We start from the raw sequence: 17,142 nt of genomic DNA on the forward strand, positions 1-17,142 counted from the left end.
CACCGAGAAAGCTTTTTCACACTACTACTGTGCCAAACTGCAAGATGGCATTGGCATATTGATAAATTTCCCCTGGGGAGAAGTGTGCAAACTCATTTTAACTTGTGACCCAAGCCAGTTTTGAATTCCAGCTGGTACGCAAATACTCCAAGCTGAGAAAGCTCCTCATATGCAGTTCTGCCCCATTCTCCTCAGAGCAGCAAACTGCAGCTGCACCAGCGAGGTCTTTTAAGCCTTGGAGACTTGTGCCTGCAAGTAACTCCTAACTGCTCTAAAGCCTTGTGATGCCTCAGTTATATATTCAGCCTTTTCATGTGACATTTTCTTCACATTCTTTCATACAACATTCATTAGTATGAGGTTGAATAAACATTTCACAATGAGAAGTGAATGGGAGAGTAAGTGGCCAAATTGGGAAAAGAAAATTAACTGAGCCATCAACATTCAGACATAACTTTCTGAGTAAGAATTACAACATCACCAGTCCAGTCTACTACTCCTTGTCTTAATTCTCAGGTTATATTAAGGTAGTTCTCTCCTCAGAGAAGGGATTATCTATCGATGTCTTCATGAAGTACACCTTGAACATCCCTGTGCAATCTCAAAACATAATTAACAATGAATATACTAATATACTGGCTCTAACCTAAACATTTAGACATTATCCAAGCAGTTTTAGAGACATTTCAGTGCAACACTTTCACTATCACTAGACCTATTAGCTTCCCTTAAGGCAATTGTACTTATTTCAAACTTTTTAGGCTAGGTCACATGTTTTTGGTTGGGATTGACAAAGACAGAAAGTCTTAATTTGCTCACAGAAAGGAATAAAATTGTTAATGTGTTTTGAACAAGCAAATAAAATAATTTCTTTGCAAATATCTCCTCCTCTTCTCTTATGAGAGTGAAAACACACAAACCTACAGGGAGGGACAGTGACAAAGAGTACACATGCAAACACAGCTGTGTTTGTTCAGGATTTTGTTCATTTTTTAAACACAATTTAAATTTAATGTGTGATGTATTTTTAAGGAGACATTGTTCCTACAGAAAGCAAAATGTGGAGTCCCAAGAAGCTCAGCACAGCTGCACATACTTCAAGCCAGTACACATCTCAGATGAAGCTCTTTTTACAGAATGCGCCCCCTCATTAAGCAGACTCACTAGAGAACATCCCTGAAAACTATTCATTATACATTAGGTGTTACATACAACAAAAAATAAACCAGGTTTTATTATTTAACATCTACTTAGTGTTTAAAAATGCATGCTCGATGTTTAGACAGTTTAAATGGCACTCGAGTTTCATACACTATGTCAGATGCAGTACTTGTGCCAACTTTCAATGCCAAAACACAAAAGCGATGTTTGGCTCTGGTCTGTGTGTAGCAGAACTTTGAGTTTGGAGAGGGTTGGTAACAGCTGATAAACTTACTCTCTAGCTCAGCAAAGCACATTTAAGTTACTGAAAGTAATGCAGCATATTTAATTTTCATAGGTTATTTATCTCAACAACATGACCTAAATTTTTCAACAAGTGATAGAAAACTATGTTGTGCTTCCTTTGTGAATTTGATTTCATGTTATTGTTTCCTGTTTCTTTAAATTGATGGTGATAAGCAGATCATCTTACGTGAGACCTTTGCAGTTTGAATAATCCAGTACACAGTAAAAAAATATGATTAGCTGACAAAGTAATTCACTAATTATCATGGAAGATCAGTGACCAGTAACAGGAGTAAAAATCTACAGCTTCAGTGGAAGAGTCATCAAAATTGAATGAGTTTTAGATTATTAATTTAAAACATTACATGCACACAGAATAAACCATGCAAATTCTGTCAGAAATCTCATTACACGAGTGCAGATGCTGTCAGAGTATCTGCTGAATGATGAATTCACCCTCAGCTGAAAGAGGAGCTGACTCAGCATGTCAATCACTCCTGCAATCCTTGTTCTACAATGGTGTGAATGGTTTTTACAGACGCTTGACATCTGTAATTTTCAGTTTGTAGCAGTTAATATGCTGTTCTTGTAGCTTTTAATTTTTATTGCCTCTGAGATATTAAATTCCAAAGTTTGCCAGCTTCCAATGTGAACAGTTGAAGTTATGTATTGAGTCTAAATTGCTGGCCATTTGAAGGCCTTTCTTTAATATCTTTGTAGGACCTATGTTGTGTTTTATGTTTTCAAAATATATTTTGCTGTCATAAAAGTATGCATCTAATGTTAATTTCATTTTGAGCTGAATTTCCAATGGCATTGATATTTTTCATCATCTTAAAGTCATGACTCAGAATAGAAACCTGAGGGTCTTTTACTATATGATTATTTTCATCAATACCATATTTCATAAGCCTGAAAAAATACCTCTTTTACTGCACTCATTTGCAACCAGACATTTATGTACAGAATATGGTTTGAACTAATATATATAGGAGGCCAATTGTTCAATGACAATAGAGAGGTCTCTTCTTCCAGGAAACCAGTTTATAATTGATGTTTATGCTTCCTATATTTTGATGGCAAATGGAAGAAAAGTTGAGTTGGAAAAATAGGATTAATTAAAATAACAGTTACATTTATTAAGCATATTTAAGACTTTAAACTTTAAAATTCCAGTGAAGCTGGGCAGCATTGAATAGTACAGTATACTGGATTAAATAAATTGATAAAAAAGAACTGTGTTTCTTTGATCTCTAAAGGAAGCAACCGAGATCAAATAAGATCATGGATAATACTACTGAATAAATTAGTTTAAATCTTCAGGAAAAGACCTTTTATGTCACAATTCCATCTCCTTTAGACTTCTTCCGGTATATGGTGGGGGAAGAACAGAAGGTAGGACTGGATCAGGCAGGAAGAATTTAAAATACATATTGTCTATATTTGCAGAGTTCTCCGGTTATTAAGCACGATTGAAGAAATGGTTCAAATTAAAATGCATGCAATACATGCATAGAAAATACCAGTTACTTATAATGAGAATGGCATTTACAGTTAGAATACTCTATGCTATTCAGATAGCCCCATTTATTAAGCTTATCTTCAGCTCCACTGTAATATACAAATCCTGAAAAGAAAAGTCAGAATCGTGAGTTGATACTTCACCTACAAGCTTGGGAAGGAAAGGACTGAGACAATGAAACCATAGAAAAAAAAAAACATTTGGAGAATGACAAAGAACAATAGAAAAAAGAGACTAGTTCAGTCTTTTATTTTATTTTTTACACACTATCTACAGAATACCACCTTGTATCGCCTTGCTGTACCTAAAGCTTTCCCTTTTGCCACACACTCCCCCGGCTCCATTCCCACCCCCCATTTCCTTTACCTGCATTGCTGTTACTGAGATGAAAAACCCAAGGATTTAAGTAACAGAGACACAAGATCTCTGAACTAGAGCTGTTGTTGAATTCAAAGCACTATTGCTAAAACTTGATCTCCATGGCATTTGATTGTCCTATTATCATGCTATGTGCTTCAAAAACCTGATGCAGTGCAGCAGAAATAATTTAAAGGTTATTTATAAATAGTATAAAGCACTGAACGGCTGTGAGAGTTAGCAGATCTGCACGTAGAATCAGAGTGAATGTGACAGCTCTCCATTGCAAGTTCAAATCTCCTAGAAGCTAAATTGAAGGTTTTTCTCTAACAAAGAATGAAACAGAGTCAATACTTTGGCTTAATATTAGGTCGTGGAAAAGCTGAGCAAGATCTGGGACAGAAAGGTTTTGTGAGGCTTTGTTTAGTAAACATCACAGTTTGGATTTTACATATTTTTCACACCAATTCTAGTCTTAGAATTTGAATGGAACTGTAGCTTTCAGTGAGCTTTGAGAAAATGACAGCAAATGCCTGTTTTTCCATCATGTTTTTTGCGTGGAACCTAAATTTTAGACATTACTGAGAAATGTACTTAGGTATTTTTAAGTTTGTAAAAACAACTGAATAGCTTCTGTTTTTTTTTCTTTCAAAGCACAATTTACACCAATGAAATTTCTCGTGCTTCAATGCAAGAGGTTTCCTACATCACATCCTGCATCATAGGGGGAAGGAAGAAGGGACAGTTTGTACATTTCCAAATGGGTTGCTTTTTTTTTCTGCATTCCTGCCCCTCATTTCCTTCAGGAAGAGCCAAGAAATGATCTTGTTAACACTAATGTCGTCATTATTCCTGTTGAAGTCATCTAATGGTCGATTTTAGCCAGATCAGCTCCCTGACTCTCAGTGGGGTGACATGAATGCTCAAACTGATGCCTTGGGCATGGAGACGTGACTGCAGCTGAAGTGGCTAACACGGGCAAGCACTGGCACTTGGTGCCCAAAGAGGTTCAGAATTTAAGCCTAAGTTTGAAGTTGGCCCTGCTTTTGGCCAAGAACTGAACTAAATGAGCTCTACAGGTATCCTCCAGCCTCAATTATTCTATTCAGTTGGCACAGAGCAGCACGCTCTGACTCAAGCAGACTCCCATGTTTCCTCGCCTGGGCAGGCTGAAGGCACTTCCATCGCTAAGGCCTTTTCTCTCCTTTTCCCCTACTCATTTCACCACATAAGCAGCATCGTTCTGCACTCCTACTCTAACATCCTACAGGAGAGCCACCAAGACAGGCATCTGCTTTTGAACAATTACTGAATAAAGTATCAGGGAGCACATGAAGCTAAGAAAATGTTCTGGAAATATGAAGGACAATGAGGAGGATTTAAAACAGAACTTTCATTTCTGGCTACTAGAAGTGGTTCAAGGAAGACAGCCACAGGACAATATTTTTGCAAGCAACTAGCTCTGAAATAGCTTAAGCACACTTTTAAATAGATAGGATGAAGAATAAGTGAAGGCAGAATGAGTCTCCAAATAAAGACTGAAAAGATAAACTTACAATTTTTAAAGATAATCTAGGAGGGACCAGATAAAAAAAAAAAAAGGGAGTGTGGGACAAAACATTAAAGAACTAGACCCATAATTACTCTTTAAGGAAGTAATACATTTCCCAGTCAAATATCACTCAACTAGAAATTAAGCTTATGATGTACAGAACAACTTACAGCACTACAAACATCACAAAATACCCCCAGAATTAGAGAGAGAGGGGAATCATAGAATCATAGAATCATAGAATGGTTAGGGTTGGAAGGGACCTTCAAAGGTCATCTAGTCCAACCCCCCTGCAAGGAGCAGGGACATCCCTGACTAGGTCAGGTTGCTCAGAGCCTCATCCAGCCTGGCCTTGAACGCTTCCAGAGATGGGGCCTCCACCACCTTTCTGGGCAACTTGTTCCAGTGTTCTATAACCCGCATCATAAAAATTTTTTTCCTAATTTCTAATCTAAACCTACCCCCGTCTATTTTAAAACCATTACCTCTCGTCCTATCGCAACAGGCCCTACTAAACAGCCTATCCCCATCTTTCTTGTAGGCCCCCTTGAGGTACCGGAAGACCGCTATCAGGTCTCCCCGGAGCCTCCTCTTCTGCAGGCTGAACAGCCCCAACTCTCTCAGCCTGTCCTCATAAGAGAGGTGCTCCAGCCCTTTTATCATCTTCATGGCCCTCCTCTGGACTTTCTCCAACTGGTCCATGTCCTTCTTGTGCTGGGGGCTTCAGAACTGGACACAGTACTCCAGGTGGGGTCTCACCAGGGCAGAGTAGAGGGGGAGAATCACCTCCCTTGACCTGCTGGCCACGCTTCTCTTGATGCAGCCCAGGATGCGGTTGGCCTTCTGGGCCGCAAGGGCGCATTGCCTGCTCATGTTAAGCTTCTCATCCACCAGCACTCCCAAGTCCTTCTCCTCAGGGCTGCTCTCAATCCATTCTCTGCCCAGCCTGTATTTGTGCCTGGGATTGCCATGACCCAGGTGCAGGACCTTGCACTTGGCTTGGTTGAACTTCATGAGGTTGGCACAGGCCCACCTCTCCAGCCTGTCCAGGTCCCTCTGGATGGCATCCCTCCCTTCCAGCGTGTCGACGGCACCACACAACTTGGTGTCGTCGGAGAACTTGCTGAGGGTGCACTCTATCCCACTCTCCATGTCGCCGACAAAGATGTTGAACAGGGCCGGGCCCAGTACGGACCCCTGAGGGATGCCACTCGTGACCGGTCTCCACCTGGACATCGAGCCGTTGACCACCACTCTCTGAGTGCGGCCATCCAGCCAACTCCTTATCCACCGAGTGGTCCGTCCATCAAACCCATGTGGTCGTCGAATGGTGTGGTGGGGAGAGAGGGGCAAGGAGAGAGAAACAGAAGGACTTGCAGAGGTTAACACTGGAGTCAAAATAAGACAAAAAGTTGCACAGAACATTACATTGTGTGGCAGACTCACAAACCAAGAATATGTCCATCACTGAAAAACAAAAGTAAAATAATAAAGAGGATCCCATGATTTCTCAAGCAAATGCAAACATTAGGAGAGTACAAAGAGCATGAGCAGGGCTGGAAACAGCATCATTAGCATATTGGAAGGAATTAATAGCATTGCAGTAAAAGGTGAATGGGCTATCAATTTTAAAGAAAGCAGAATGTTAATTTCAAATTGGACACACATGAACAAGTTGGTGTTATCAGGACACAAGTAATTGTTTTTGAGAAAAGCTGCAGGAAAACAGATGAAACTCACATGTTACAATAAAGATTTTATTCCCAGCTGAAGAAGTTTATGAAGTAAATGAACAGAAAACTAAGGCAAAGAAAAAGGTACAAACTATACGCAGTATTACCAAAGCGGGGGGAAAAAAGTCTCAAATAGAATAAAAGATGCATCATGGTCTGTGTTTCAGCACTGGGAAGCCCATAAGAAGGGCATCAAGCCAAAACCTATGGGAAGAATCTGAGTATGTTCCTCAGAGAACATCCTGAGAGAGCCCATCTACTTCATGCTCCTCAGGTACAGAGAGCAGGTGAAGCTTTTCTTGTACGCGAGACTCACCAGCTGAACTTGGACATCTGAAATAAAAGAGGGAAAGAACACTGCCTACTGGCTTCTGAACCAGTGGATTGACTCCTTACCAATCTCATATTTGGTTCAGCACTGCCTGATCTGGCCCGCAAACATTTAATTTGTTTCATCAGGATTCCAGCCACGACAGAAATAGGGCTTACATGGATACCCAAACACAAAAACTGTACACCAACCTGTAACTACTCCATTTTTCACACAATGCCATTCTACAGTCAATGTTTTTTAAACGAACAATGCAAAAATCCCCATCATAAGATTCCACCCAACCACAAGTGATGACAAGTACTTGTAGTTAATAAGAATTTTATGTAAAAATAAACATTATTCTGCTCTGAAAAGTTTGGTTTTTTTTTTATTTAACAACTTTGGATGTGTTCAGAATGCCAGTACCAGCCAAAGAGGACACAGTGAGGGGATAATTAACCTTGTCAGCTAGAAGCAGTCTTCTCTTTTCCTTGGAACATTTAACACATAGATGCAGTCAATTACCTTCAGGTAATACCTGCTTCAAGGGTTTTATTGCTCTGTTCCTTTGAAATGAAATAGATTTACTAGTCTAAGTTAGATCTGTTTTGCCTGAATTTTCAATGGCATTTTAGAATAATTTTAGCAATATTAACATTCTCTCTGATTCTAGTATTAGGCTTTAAAAATAAAGCCACCGACACCCATGTTTCAAAGCAATCAAATATTTATGAATCTTACAAGTGGGGTTTTTTTTTCCATAACCTTGAATTCTTTAGTGTGTACATTAACGTAGACTTATAGGTTCAATGGCTAATATTTACTTGTCATTTTATAAGTGTATTGGACAACTTTCAAGCTAAAACTGTGTCTATAGCTTATAATTGGTTGGGAGAGTTTGTGGGTCTTTGGCTTAAGCACGAAATCCTGCCAGAGTGAAAACAAGGCACAGCAGTATGCCATGGTTTACTACTCTGTCACCAATAGAATCTCTGGCCAGGAATCTTAGAGAGTTTGTGTTCAGTGCTGAGAAATCCCAGCTAACAAGAAGTCAATAGAACAACAACCGAAAAGAAAAAGGTTGGAATGTAAAGCCCATGGCTCACACATGGGCCGCTTGTCTAACGCTTGTTCAGTGCAATTAAAAATCTCAAATTCCTTTCTCTCCCAAAGAGGCTTCTAAATTAGTCACGCGGTAGAAGGCAGACACAGATTCACATGAGGCAAAAACGGTCTGACGTTAGATGAGAGCACTTTTGCTCCCTCTTTATTTCAACTCATATACAGTTAACCTTTTTTTTTTTTTTAAGAAATATTTATGGATCTATACAGAGACTAGCAGAAACAGTCTTGACTGCACAGAAGAGACAATCAGACCAGCAACTGAATTCAGAAGGTACTGACTTTAATTGCTTATTGTCTAGATATGCACAATTTATGTTAATGTAAGATCTCATTTTCAGTGCAGCTAAAAAGCAAAGCAAAAATATAAAAAGATTCACAAGAAGCAAAAGAAACTGTCTACAACACTTGCAGAGAATCAGTGTACGGAATTGCAGGCAGTCCAATATTTTGTTCATTAAGTGCTAATTAGATAGTTCTATAAAGAAGAATGAGCACTGCTGGATTACGCATCCTACTGCAAGTCCCCAGACACTTTCTACATTGTTTGTTTTCACAGAAGCAATAGGATTTAATTCTACAGTAATTACTTCCCAATTTTCCTCCAGAGCAGACTTATATTACATTTTCTACTAAACTGAAAACAGATTCTATCAAGTAGCTGCTGTCTTGCAACTTACGCATAAAAGAGCAAAAAAGAAGATATTTTAAGAGTTTGGACTCAGCACCTTACAAAGATTAATACAAGAGCAACTGTTGGATGGGAAAAGCAGGGCTAAGAACAGCGTTAGGGCCTTTGTGGGATCAATACTAATTTTGTTCAATATGCACTGGACAGATTACAATAGCTATCTGCATAAATTTCCTTTACATGGAAGATAATTTTTTTTTATATAGATCTCTCAAAAATAATTCATCCATATTTTCCTGTAAGATTGAACATTGTTCTTTCAATTGGCTTTGTCAGCTCCTATCTAACTGTAGTGTACTCAGCTGAAATCTATACCAAATATGTACTTGCATTATTTAAAAAAAAAAAAAAAAATTCAAAGTTTTTCTCAACACTGGAGTTTGAGTATTGGTGGTCATTGAAAATATATTGTTAAACTTTAAAGCTTGACCAAAAACCCTTTCTCTCAACATGGGATTAGAATAACAAGTCTCCAAGCCTAATATCTGACAGCAACTTCCTTTTTGTCTGTGGTCAAACTGGTGAACTTTCTGCTCTAGCTCTGTTGTCTACAGAATGGAATAAAACATCCAAGGAGAAGTGGGAGAAGCTGATGGAAAAATGATAACCACTCAAATGAATCAGTGAAAGCACTGCTTAAAAAGTGCAATCTTGAAAAGTAAGAGGCCAGAGACTGTAATTTTGTTTTGTAAAGAAAATGGACATAATTTTCTTAAAATTGTCATGGAATATTTTAACCAGTATTAGCCAGTTACCCATATTTTCTTAAGTCACTCTCAGTTTTAGCAGCAGTATTTTTGAAACATGTTTTCTGAGATTCTTTGAAAGAACTCAGTAGACATTTTCCTGACTGACAGTGCCTTTTTATTCATTCAATTCCAAAAGGTCAGTGGTTACATCTGAAAACTTTAACCAATGCTTTAACTATGTTTTATCTTTGTACCCTTCATTTCAGCTTCCAGTGTCACTGGTAATCATGGTCATTTCTGGAGAACAGTGCAGTGAGACTAAAGTCATCTCTGGAGGCAGATCCACCTCATTCTTTGTGGATCCAGTGAGTGCACCATGTGCCACCATACAGCAAAGAAGCCTCTGAGAAGGGCTTTGGAGACAGCTTCCAAGGGCTGGACAATCCAGCCACAGAAAGAGCATATCTACGCAGTAAGGGTGTGGAGATCTACAGCTCAGCTTTCTTAGAAAAAGTATGTTCAAATCTTAAAAGTGTGTGTGGTTTTGACACAGTCCTGTGCTAGCACATCTATCTGAGCAGTTTTGGGAACAGAATGGGATCTCACCCTACAGACTCAAGAGCACAGCCGAGATGATAGGTCACAATCACTCCCACCCACTCCAATAGATGTCTAAAGTTTTATCCATTAAACGCTTTGGTACAACTTGTACATAAAAATTACTTCTGTAACTAGCCGTGAAAGAAGCACTGCAGAAAAAGAAAGTGATTTTCAAGTTCTTGCTCATCACTTCATTAAAGAATATCCTTACAGAAGAGCTGAAAGAAATTATGCTCTTATAGACTTCACTCCCTCCTCAGACGCCCCATGCTGTTTACCATTTCTTTTCTCTTTCGGTATGGAGGATGAGCCCTTTGAGACCATACAAGTAAATTCCATCTGTAATGAAGCTTGGCCAGCAGTAACTTTTCATTGTGGACATTAAAATGAAGTGCTAATTATTAGGCAATACTCTTGTCAATAGTAATAATGTAAATAGTTTTAAAAATGAAATTGTGTAAAAGGAAATACAAAAAATATGAGACCATGAAATACAAAGAGAGAATTATAGCTTCCCATTTGCATTTATATGACTGAAATATACACAAGAGGAAAAAACAAAGTATTTTACAGAAAATAATTTTAAATTCTACCCACGTACTGCCCAGCTGAGGATTGAATACTATTCCATGATTAAATATGATGACACTGAGCTTTGCAAAGTCTTGAAGGAAAAATTTAGCAGGGACAAGAGGAAAGCTATTTTGCTGTATTCCCAAAATGAACGTTGCTTCTACCTACAAACAGAGCACTAATTCTAGTCTACCACTTCAACTGCAAGGTCTTTGGTTACACTGCCACTGCCTTGTGCTAGGTTTCCTGCTTCCACACTCATTCCACCTGGCAGGAAATGACAAAGCTTAAAGAGAATGAAACAGAACTAACTAGATTGAATTCTGCTGGATGTGCAAAAAGAGAAGTGAAAGTAATGATTAGAAAAGATGAACAGAGGAAATAGGAAGCAAGAAGCAATGGCAGAAATAGATGAGCAAGAAGCAGAATCATCATCTTCACATGCAGCACAGCCCATCATTGAGTAACTACATGTTGCTTCCCTGCACTTCCTTCCACCTTTGTCTATCTCTCTACTCACCGCATACCATTCATCCTGAAACTCCTTTGATATTGCTCAACAGTTTGGGGTAAATACTTTTTTCTAAGTACTTTGGAAAGTGCCAAGCGCATGAGAGAATACTGACATTACACATATAGACTGAATTAACACATTCACATGTATAGCTTATGCCTTTCTAAAAATATAATTAGACCAAAATTTTTCTAAATATTTTCATATTTGGAACAGACTGGCAATGTTTTGTATAAATCTTTCTTCGGGCCTGAAACAGAAACAGTAACTTGTGAACTACAAATAAGCTGAGAACAATTGTTTTGAGATTAGTTTAATTTTTGTTTATCAACAATTAGAGAAAAGGCAGCTCTAAGCACCAAATGGATGGATGCTAGAGAGGTAGATGTGGTGTAGCACCTCCTCTTGGTTAGTCAGAGAAAAGCAGTGTCCTTCCAGTGTCCAAAGTGTCCTTTTGGCTGAAAAGGTACTACTTCTTTTTCATCTAGAATTCCATTTCATACAAGAAGTACAGTTGAAGATCCTCATTTTAGCACCATAAGGAGATGACCACTTGTCAAGAACTCACACTGGCAAGCAAACCTTACATACAACTCAGGATCACCCACATTCTACTGTCTTCTAAGTCATCAAGACACTCCTTAATAGAAGCTGGCATCCTATTCCGTCAAACAGCATATTTTTTTTTTCTTATTACAAATTATCAAATCAAACAAATGCATACAGATTTCCAAATGACATAATTACTGAAGAAACAGTAGCATGACATGTCACCATGCTGTGCTTCCTTGCTCCATTCCGGCCTTTCCTCAGCAAGCAGTTATCTCAATACTACAGATTAATCTTTGTTCTAGTCTCTCCTCTCACCCCTATCTGAATTTCAAAGAAAAATCTTGCAGGAACAACAGTCTTGGATACTTCACTTATTTTCATGAACCTTGCAACATCTGGTACCACTCTATGTTCCCAGCTCTCTAATTTCATACTCTTTTTCTTATAAATACTGAATCACTTAGCACCAATTGTACAAAATAGTGAGAATTAAGCACTGCTTCACAGGAGACATGCACTACATCAACTGCAACAGAAATGAGCTGGGCAATGACAGACGGTTGGTGGTACTGCACTTTGGGATGATTGCTATTTTGAGCTCAGCTTACTATCAAAGATGGTCTAAACCTCGCAACAAAACTGCCATTTTACCTGAATTCAGCCTTCACATCCAGTAAGTATATAGGAAAGACTACAAATCATCACCATTGTTAAACACTCAGTAAGGTATATTTTAGAGGTACAACTGACAGTTCAAATGTTACAGATCCCAAATGTTACAGACGTTTGCCTTGCAATTTCTGAGCCGTAACGGTAAGTAGTACAACTTTGCAGACCCTTAAATAAACAACTGCAAAACAACTAAAGCTAAAAAAAAAAAAACCAACAAAAAAACCAAAAAACCAAGGAATATCGTGGACAGCAGGCAGAGGTTATTATAAAAATGAAAATTGTGTTGGGAATTGTATTCCTTTTTGCATTGTCTCCATTCTCAGATGGAGCAACAATAAAAGGCGTGGAATAGAATTCTAACCATAAATGCTGAAGACAAAATACTTTTAAGCTATAGAACTGAGTTTCAAATTTATTCAAAACTCACTGTAAGCTTTCCTCCCATAGAAGCACCAATTCAGCTTTCCTCTCCTCTGTGGTTTCTCCATTGTATCTACGCATGGTCCCCATGATTTAGCTAGTGATAGACAACCACAGTTTTACTGAGGCATTTTTAAAATCCTCATGTCAATGCTGAAATACAGGAGTTAATGCAAGTTTGGCACTGTTACAGTGATCCTTTCCTGCCATCTAGGGGACACATAGCGACATGCAAACGGAGGATTGTCTTCACAGTTACATATAGGAAAACCTTCTATACAAAATGCTTGTCTCTACCCAGCAAAACAAAAATCAACTTAATGGAAGAGTAGCACAAATAACAAGAGACAAACCTAACGGAAGAATACCACAACTATTTTATTAGAGACTATATGCATATCAGTTTAGTCCTGGCATAATCCTAAAATTTTCTACAGTAAGTTTCAGTTAAATGCCCAGCAAAAATATTGAGGGGATAATTTAAGCCTCAATTATACAATGTACAGCCATGCCTTCTCAGCTACACAAAAAGCTTTTTTATTTTCCTGGATACCTGAAGAGAGCAAGATCTATGTTGCTATGAACCACATGTAACTGTCAACAGCAAACAGAGAGAGAAAAACGTTTGAGATGTCTGTGGTCCCACAAAGTGAGGAAGTCAGAAAAAGTACAGTTGCATCACACCTGATATTCTGAAAATTTAGCTCAGTGTCAGACCTTGCTGTCCAATACATCATTTACATGAAGCACTAACTCTCAGAGCCTCATTCTCCTGCCTGCGTGGTGGGCACTCACACTGTGTAGACAACTTTCTATTAGGTGACTTTAAGAAGCAAAATATAGAAAAACTCAACATCAAAAGACCAAGAAGTTAATTTTAGAAAAAAGTTGAAGGTTGTTCCGAGATGCAGGTTCCTATTGCTAGTGTTGGCATCATGGACAGATTTTTCATACTTGCTCTCTTTACTGTTGCCTTCGGGCTCTTTCACACGGCACTCTACACAAGGAAAGAGCGAACTCAGCTAAATGCTAAGCATAGTCAAATGCACACACCAAAATCCAAACAAGTTTTTTCCTGCTCTTCTGTTTGGATTTGTTTTTCTCTTACTTTGAAAGGCAATAATCCACTAAACCAAACATCCTTCACTAAAACAAACAAAGACCCATACTTCCCATGGCTGAAATGATGTGAAAGTCTCTTTAGGATCAAAATTGGAGTTTTTCCTGCGACAAAGTAAGCAGGTGTCCAACTGAGATGTTGTGTAACCTGGCTACAGTGACACAAGATGCAAGCCTCAATTCTGCCCCAGCAAAGGGACTGAAGATGAAATGCTTTCCCTAACCCTTAAAGTGACATTACACTACTTTGATACCTCTTCATTAAAGAACAAACACAAACAAAAAAAAAACCAAAACACCTCCCAAATTTTACAGAACAAGTCTCAATTTAATTTTATTTTGAGTAGTTATGCCCAAGTCCTATTCCCATTATTGGATGTAGTGTCTTAAGTAGCTGGAAAGAAACACTGGCTTGTGGATACTGAAGCTCTATCACACAGGCAAGAAAATAAAAAAAAAAATCCAAATAAAAAACCAAATGCAAACTTATTTTGAGCAGTATAATATAAATCTATATATGACACCTTAATTTCTTGAACTGGAACACAGTATATGCTTGCACAGCACAAACCGAAGTTTGACACTAGAACAACACTGGTGCTGAAAAAAAAAAATAATGTCTCTCTCTCTCTAGATATATTTATACAATTTGTTATTCACACTAAAAAATAAAAAAGGAAGGCCTACTGCAAGATCAGGATAACAGCACATGTCAGAACAAAAATCCCAGTGGTGAACAGTGAGCCTTAAATTTGATACAGAACTTGCAAAGATTAAAACTAGAACTAACTGCTAATGGCCACAAGCATTGGAGAAAGCTGTGAAACGGATCCCAAATGCTAGTACAGCCTGCCTGGGTAAACTCAAGGAAATCTGTGCCCCTGTATCAGAAACTGTTGTCCAGGTTCTGTAGAACATCCAGCTAGGGGGACTCTTTAGATCCTTAGATAAGATGCCAGCAATGTCTTGGAAATGGAGACTGCTTGGAGCTAGATGGTAAGCATGAACACAGACAAACTGAGAGAAGGTACTTAAGCTATGTTTTTAAAAGAGGAAACCGTGAAATGAGGAAAATGCAGCTTATGTGGTAAAACATGTAGTGTATGACCACTTATTTTTTTGTACAATACCTCACATGCCTTTGTGAGCATCTTTAGACAAGACAGTACAACAATACCTTGCGGAGAAGGAAAGAAAGAAAAAAAATGAGACTAAGATAAGACACACTCTTTATGTAAACTGCCATGAACATACTTGTGAACAATGAAAAAAACCTCTACAATACATACTCAGGACATCTCAAACAGATTACATTGCACTTAATGAAGTAAATTATAAAGATGTCACGTTCACCTGAAAAGAAAACTTCCATGCTTTTGAGAACTGACACATTCCCACTTCAGTTTTCTGAAAATAAAGCAATTTCATATCAGATTTGACTATTTATGGTGACATCTGTGTAGTCTTACAGAAGCTCAGAACTACGCAAAATTCTGTAACTTGTTAACTTCTATCTACAAAGCTTTCTCTTCATTTAACGTATGTTTATCTATTAACTTAAGAAACTGAACCCAACAAGCATGTTAGGTTTCTGGGTTTGTTTTTTAAGTATGATAAAAAGTATGGTTTCAGGAAGGCAACTTTATACACCGTGTTTTCCTATGTGAGAGATGCATCATGTCTAGATCACAGGATGTAACTATAGGTACACACTTATTTTACTACTCTGACCCTTCTGCTTTGAGAACATCTTCAAAAAACTTTTTCCCAGCAATTCCAAAAGTCTTCCCAAAGAATAAAGGACATGGTACCTTAAGAAGATCGAAATTAACACACTGGGCAAAGACACTGAAAAAGTACCTACTGTTTCAAGCCTATCCTTACGAAATAGTGTTGGGATTGAACAGAAAACCAGGAATTGGCTGTACTTCCCTCCCACCTCCCCATTTTTGTAACTCAACACAAATTACTCATCTGTCTGTAAATACTTGTCTACAAGTCACAAAGAACAACCTCATCCAACTATAACATGCATATCAATTACTTTATTACAGTAGCTTGTATTTTGAGTAAAGTGGATTATTTAGGAGAAAAATCTTTGTGTTATTTTACTCAAGAATGTTTTTAAATGTTTCTTTAGATCTGCAATTTCCTCTGAGAAGCTGATTAACAGCATTCTTTGTTAACAGTATATTAAATGCAGAATATTTTTGAAGTGGAAAACTACCTGCAATATATTTACTAGATACAAGTTAACAAAAATAATGCAGTGTTTGGCAGTGCAAAGATACATGCTGTGTTCTAAAGCATCCCATTGTAAAAATTATTTTAACTGAAACACTTTTAGTTTAACAGGCTCTGAAGGTGATTATTAATCAACTCTGCAAAATTGCACAGCAAGACTTTTTCAGAAAAACAAACCACAGCCTCAGTGTTGTGAACAAACTGATACTATAAATGGAAAGCTGCTGTAGAAAATGAAATAGTAAGGTCATAAAAACCATAGCTATTGTCAAGAATGTTTCCTTTTGTAAATGTACTCAAAGGTCTTTAAGCATTAAGGAACTAAAAGCAAGCTTTCATTATTCTGATATTCTAAAGTCTACAATCTGACTATTTCCTCCTAACCAAAGTTAGATGTATTACCTCAGGTGAGACTGGATTTAGTAATCAAACTATAGATTTACAAATGGTTTTACTTGGAAAGTGTTAAATACAAAATCTTTTTTTTTTTTTTTTTTTAAAACAATCAAAGGGCTATACATCCAGATAGTGCTTTTTATAAATATCCAGGAGTGTTTTATAAATATTCAGGACTACATTCAGAATTACATAACAACAAAACCGAAAATAAATCTAAATTGCAAAACTTAAATTATTGAGTCAGCAAACAAGAAACTTTATTCAGAGTTTAATTTTTTCATTTATAGTTTGCTTCCCTAAGAACAAATCTTATTTTCACACATTAGAACAGTTGTTAGCATGTTAGCAAGAAGCTTTAGTATCAGATTTTAACTTTGCCTTGCATTCCTCTTATCTTTAAGCACTACTTTTCACTGATTTAAATTACTTTCTGAGCATTTTGACTTGACACTCAGCCTTTCTCCTAAATGTGACTTTCGCTAACCAGCATTAGTATACAATTTAATTCAACCAATCACTGTTTTCACACGTAGGTGAAGGTCTTCTTTTTAACCCTTATGACAACATATTTGCTGATATTTTAAAAATTTAATTAAGGTCTGTTCAAATAAAAATGGAAACAAA

The sequence above is a fragment of the Chlamydotis macqueenii genome, chromosome 2 (genome assembly GCF_036417535.1).
Source record: "Chlamydotis macqueenii isolate bChlMac1 chromosome 2, bChlMac1.mat, whole genome shotgun sequence".
Lineage (NCBI taxonomy): Eukaryota > Metazoa > Chordata > Aves > Otidiformes > Otididae > Chlamydotis > Chlamydotis macqueenii.